The sequence below is a fragment of the Chiloscyllium plagiosum genome, unplaced genomic scaffold, assembly GCF_037043375.1.
Source record: "Chiloscyllium plagiosum isolate Xiang-an unplaced genomic scaffold, Cpla_swu_hap1 HiC_scaffold_3, whole genome shotgun sequence".
Lineage (NCBI taxonomy): Eukaryota > Metazoa > Chordata > Chondrichthyes > Orectolobiformes > Hemiscylliidae > Chiloscyllium > Chiloscyllium plagiosum.
In genome coordinates, this window is record NW_028270141.1 from 122,803,123 (window position 1) to 122,809,122 (window position 6,000).

Sequence of the window (6,000 nt, forward strand, 5' to 3'; positions counted from 1 at the left end):
CTTGATTCCACTATCCTTGAGAGCTCTATCCAACTCTTTCTTAAATGAATCCAGAGACTGGGCCTCCACTGCCCTCTGGGGCAGAGCATTCCACACAGCCACCACTCTCTGGGTGAAGAAGTTTCTCCTCATCTCTGTCCTAAATGGTCTACCCCGTATTTTTAAGCTGTGTCCTCTGTTTCGGCACTCACCCCGCAGCGGAAACATGTTGCCTGCCGCCAGAGTGTCCAATCCTTTGATCATCTTATATGTCTCAACCAGATCCCCTCTCAGTCTTCTAAACTCAAGGGTACACAAGCCCAGTCGCTCCAGTCTTTCAGTGTAAGGTAATCCCGCCATTCCAGGAATTGACCTCGTGAACCTACGCTGCATTCCCTCAATAGCCAGAATGTCTCTCCTCAAATTTGGAGACCAGAACTGCACACAGTACTCCAGGTGTGGTCTCACCAGGGCCCTGTACAGCTGCAGAAGGACCTCTTTGCTTCTATACTCAATCCCTCTTGTTATGAAGGCCAGCATGCTATTAGCCTTCTTCACTACCTGCTGTACCTGCATGCTTACCTTCATTGAGTGGTGTACAAGAACCCCCAGATCTCTCTGTACTGCCCCTTTACCTAAATTGATTCCACTTAGGTGGTAATCTGCCTTCCTGTTCTTGCCACCAAAGTGGATAAGGATCCATTTATCCACGTGAAAGTGCATCTGCCATGCATCTGAGCACTCACCTAACTTGTCCAGGTCACCCTGTAATCTCCTAAGATCCTCATCACATTTCACCCTGCCACCCAGCTGATGAAATTTGCGAATGTTATTGCTAATACCATCTTGTATATCCTGAAGATAGATTGTAAAAAGCTGCGGTCCCAGTACTGATCCGTGCGGTACCCCACTGGTCAGTGCCCGGCATTCCGAAATGGAGGGGTGGAGGAGTGTGGAAGGATGAGAGAATGCAGGCTGCGGCCCTATGAAGCAGGGGGAGGGCTTGCAGTTGGCCTGTGTGGGGATGTGGGAGACTACAGGAGCCTGGTGGGCAAGGGCTGGCTGAAAGGCAGCTGGAGGGACGGAGGGAGGGAAGCACGCACGGAGGAGGAAGAGCAAAGAGAAAAGAGAAAAAAAAGCCAAAGGGGATAAAGAGAAAGAGCAAGAAAGAAAATGTGGCTGGCCAGCACGCCTTGAAGTAGGGAGAAAAGGCAGGAACCAGCGCCTACGGCCATACTAGTCTGAAAACGCCCGATCTCGTCTGATCTCGGAAGCTAAGCAGACTCAGGCCTGGTTAGTACTTGGATGGGAGACCGCCTGGGAATACCAGGTGCAGTAGGCTTTTTCCGCCAGCAGTGGCTGCTCAAGTCACCCCTCTGCACTTGTCTTGTGCCAGGCAATGGAGCGGCAGGTTATTTTTGCTGCTGCTGCTGTGCCTGGCATCAGTCTCCTGCAGGCACGAGACACGGAGGGGAGGAGAGCGGAGCGCTGCCAAAATCAGCAAGAAAGGCGGAAAGAAAGGGATTGGGGCTGCACGCTGTCTGCGGGTGGCAGTCAGGAAAGGCGGACAATAGACAATAGGTGCAGGAGTTGGCCATTCTGCCCTTCCAGCCTGCACCACCATTCAATATGATCATGGCTGATCATCCTTAATCAGTATCCTGTTCCTGCCTTATCTCCATAACCCTTGATTCCACTATCCTTGAGAGCTCTATCCAACTCTTTCTTAAATGAATCCAGAGACTGGGCCTCCACTGCCCTCTGGGGCAGAGCATTCCACACAGCCACCACTCTCTGGGTGAAGAAGTTTCTCCTCATCTCTGTCCTAAATGGTCTACCCCGTATTTTTAAGCTGTGTCCTCTGTTTCGGCACTCACCCCGCAGCGGAAACATGTTGCCTGCCGCCAGAGTGTCCAATCCTTTGATCATCTTATATGTCTCAACCAGATCCCCTCTCAGTCTTCTAAACTCAAGGGTACACAAGCCCAGTCGCTCCAGTCTTTCAGTGTAAGGTAATCCCGCCATTCCAGGAATTGACCTCGTGAACCTACGCTGCATTCCCTCAATAGCCAGAATGTCTCTCCTCAAATTTGGAGACCAGAACTGCACACAGTACTCCAGGTGTGGTCTCACCAGGGCCCTGTACAGCTGCAGAAGGACCTCTTTGCTTCTATACTCAATCCCTCTTGTTATGAAGGCCAGCATGCTATTAGCCTTCTTCACTACCTGCTGTACCTGCATGCTTACCTTCATTGAGTGGTGTACAAGAACCCCCAGATCTCTCTGTACTGCCCCTTTACCTAAATTGATTCCACTTAGGTGGTAATCTGCCTTCCTGTTCTTGCCACCAAAGTGGATAAGGATCCATTTATCCACGTGAAAGTGCATCTGCCATGCATCTGAGCACTCACCTAACTTGTCCAGGTCACCCTGTAATCTCCTAACATCCTCATCACATTTCACCCTGCCACCCAGCTGATGAAATTTGCGAATGTTATTGCTAATACCATCTTGTATATCCTGAAGATAGATTGTAAAAAGCTGCGGTCCCAGTACTGATCCGTGCGGTACCCCACTGGTCAGTGCCCGGCATTCCGAAATGGAGGGGTGGAGGAGTGTGGAAGGATGAGAGAATGCAGGCTGCGGCCCTATGAAGCAGGGGGAGGGCTTGCAGTTGGCCTGTGTGGGGATGTGGGAGACTACAGGAGCCTGGTGGGCAAGGGCTGGCTGAAAGGCAGCTGGAGGGACGGAGGGAGGGAAGCACGCACGGAGGAGGAAGAGCAAAGAGAAAAGAGAAAAAAAAGCCAAAGGGGATAAAGAGAAAGAGCAAGAAAGAAAATGTGGCTGGCCAGCACGCCTTGAAGTAGGGAGAAAAGGCAGGGGCCAGCGCCTACGGCCATACTAGTCTGAAAACGCCCGATCTCGTCTGATCTCGGAAGCTAAGCAGACTCAGGCCTGGTTAGTACTTGGATGGGAGACCGCCTGGGAATACCAGATGCAGTAGGCTTTTTCCGCCAGCAGTGGCTGCTCAAGTCACCCCTCTGCACTTGTCTTGTGCCAGGCAATGGAGCGGCAGGTTATTTTTGCTGCTGCTGCTGTGCCTGGCATCAGTCTCCTGCAGGCACGAGACACGGAGGGGAGGAGAGCGGAGCGCTGCCAAAATCAGCAAGAAAGGCGGAAAGAAAGGGATTGGGGCTGCACGCTGTCTGCGGGTGGCAGTCAGGAAAGGCGGACAATAGACAATAGGTGCAGGAGTTGGCCGTTCTGCCCTTCCAGCCTGCACCACCATTCAATATGATCATGGCTGATCATCCTTAATCAGTATCCTGTTCCTGCCTTATCTCCATAACCCTTGATTCCACTATCCTTGAGAGCTCTATCCAACTCTTTCTTAAATGAATCCAGAGACTGGGCCTCCACTGCCCTCTGGGGCAGAGCATTCCACACAGCCACCACTCTCTGGGTGAAGAAGTTTCTCCTCATCTCTGTCCTAAATGGTCTACCCCGTATTTTTAAGCTGTGTCCTCTGTTTCGGCACTCACCCCGCAGCGGAAACATGTTGCCTGCCGCCAGAGTGTCCAATCCTTTGATCATCTTATATGTCTCAACCAGATCCCCTCTCAGTCTTCTAAACTCAAGGGTACACAAGCCCAGTCGCTCCAGTCTTTCAGTGTAAGGTAATCCCGCCATTCCAGGAATTGACCTCGTGAACCTACGCTGCATTCCCTCAATAGCCAGAATGTCTCTCCTCAAATTTGGAGACCAGAACTGCACACAGTACTCCAGGTGTGGTCTCACCAGGGCCCTGTACAGCTGCAGAAGAACCTCTTTGCTTCTATACTCAATCCCTCTTGTTATGAAGGCCAGCATGCTATTAGCCTTCTTCACTACCTGCTGTACCTGCATGCTTACCTTCATTGAGTGGTGTACAAGAACCCCCAGATCTCTCTGTACTGCCCCTTTACCTAAATTGATTCCACTTAGGTGGTAATCTGCCTTCCTGTTCTTGCCACCAAAGTGGATAAGGATCCATTTATCCACGTGAAAGTGCATCTGCCATGCATCTGAGCACTCACCTAACTTGTCCAGGTCACCCTGTAATCTCCTAACATCCTCATCACATTTCACCCTGCCACCCAGCTGATGAAATTTGCGAATGTTATTGCTAATACCATCTTGTATATCCTGAAGATAGATTGTAAAAAGCTGCGGTCCCAGTACTGATCCGTGCGGTTCCCCACTGGTCAGTGCCTGGCATTCCGAAATGGAGGGGTGGAGGAGTGTGGAAGGATGAGAGAATGCAGGCTGCGGCCCTATGAAGCAGGGGGAGGGCTTGCAGTTGGCCTGTGTGGGGATGTGGGAGACTACAGGAGCCTGGTGGGCAAGGGCTGGCTGAAAGGCAGCTGGAGGGACGGAGGGAGGGAAGCACGCACGGAGGAGGAAGAGCAAAGAGAAAAGAGAAAAAAAAGCCAAAGGGGATAAAGAGAAAGAGCAAGAAAGAAAATGTGGCTGGCCAGCACGCCTTGAAGTAGGGAGAAAAGGCAGGGACCAGCGCCTACGGCCATACTAGTCTGAAAACGCCCGATCTCGTCTGATCTCGGAAGCTAAGCAGACTCAGGCCTGGTTAGTACTTGGATGGGAGACCGCCTGGGAATACCAGGTGCAGTAGGCTTTTTCCGCCAGCAGTGGCTGCTCAAGTCACCCCTCTGCACTTGTCTTGTGCCAGGCAATGGAGCGGCAGGTTATTTTTGCTGCTGCTGCTGTGCCTGGCATCAGTCTCCTGCAGGCACGAGACACGGAGGGGAGGAGAGCGGAGCGCTGCCAAAATCAGCAAGAAAGGCGGAAAGAAAGGGATTGGGGCTGCACGCTGTCTGCGGGTGGCAGTCAGGAAAGGCGGACAATAGACAATAGGTGCAGGAGTTGGCCATTCTGCCCTTCCAGCCTGCACCACCATTCAATATGATCATGGCTGATCATCCTTAATCAGTATCCTGTTCCTGCCTTATCTCCATAACCCTTGATTCCACTATCCTTGAGAGCTCTATCCAACTCTTTCTTAAATGAATCCAGAGACTGGGCCTCCACTGCCCTCTGGGGCAGAGCATTCCACACAGCCACCACTCTCTGGGTGAAGAAGTTTCTCCTCATCTCTGTCCTAAATGGTCTACCCCGTATTTTTAAGCTGTGTCCTCTGTTTCGGCACTCACCCCGCAGCGGAAACATGTTGCCTGCCGCCAGAGTGTCCAATCCTTTGATCATCTTATATGTCTCAACCAGATCCCCTCTCAGTCTTCTAAACTCAAGGGTACACAAGCCCAGTCGCTCCAGTCTTTCAGTGTAAGGTAATCCCGCCATTCCAGGAATTGACCTCGTGAACCTACGCTGCATTCCCTCAATAGCCAGAATGTCTCTCCTCAAATTTGGAGACCAGAACTGCACACAGTACTCCAGGTGTGGTCTCACCAGGGCCCTGTACAGCTGCAGAAGGACCTCTTTGCTTCTATACTCAATCCCTCTTGTTATGAAGGCCAGCATGCTATTAGCCTTCTTCACTACCTGCTGTACCTGCATGCTTACCTTCATTGAGTGGTGTACAAGAACCCCCAGATCTCTCTGTACTGCCCCTTTACCTAAATTGATTCCACTTAGGTGGTAATCTGCCTTCCTGTTCTTGCCACCAAAGTGGATAAGGATCCATTTATCCACGTGAAAGTGCATCTGCCATGCATCTGAGCACTCACCTAACTTGTCCAGGTCACCCTGTAATCTCCTAAGATCCTCATCACATTTCACCCTGCCACCCAGCTGATGAAATTTGCGAATGTTATTGCTAATACCATCTTGTATATCCTGAAGATAGATTGTAAAAAGCTGCGGTCCCAGTACTGATCCGTGCGGTACCCCACTGGTCAGTGCCCGGCATTCCGAAATGGAGGGGTGGAGGAGTGTGGAAGGATGAGAGAATGCAGGCTGCGGCCCTATGAAGCAGGGGGAGGGCTTGCAGTTGGCCTGTGTGGGGAT

General features: G+C 51.5%; 3 non-coding genes across 3 annotated transcripts; all 3 read left to right on the forward strand.

The window, feature by feature from the left end:
- The first annotated feature begins 1,202 nt into the window (after nucleotides 1–1,202).
- Nucleotides 1,203–1,321, forward strand: LOC148150667 (5S ribosomal RNA). The gene has a single exon (XR_015756608.1). It is a non-coding gene; the product is annotated as a 5S ribosomal RNA (ribosomal RNA).
- Nucleotides 1,322–2,867: 1,546 nt separating this feature from the next.
- LOC148150668 (5S ribosomal RNA) lies at nucleotides 2,868–2,986 on the forward strand. The gene has a single exon (XR_015755801.1). It is a non-coding gene; the product is annotated as a 5S ribosomal RNA (ribosomal RNA).
- Nucleotides 2,987–4,532: 1,546 nt separating this feature from the next.
- Nucleotides 4,533–4,651, forward strand: LOC148150669 (5S ribosomal RNA). The gene has a single exon (XR_015756619.1). It is a non-coding gene; the product is annotated as a 5S ribosomal RNA (ribosomal RNA).
- The last annotated feature ends 1,349 nt before the right edge of the window (nucleotides 4,652–6,000 follow it).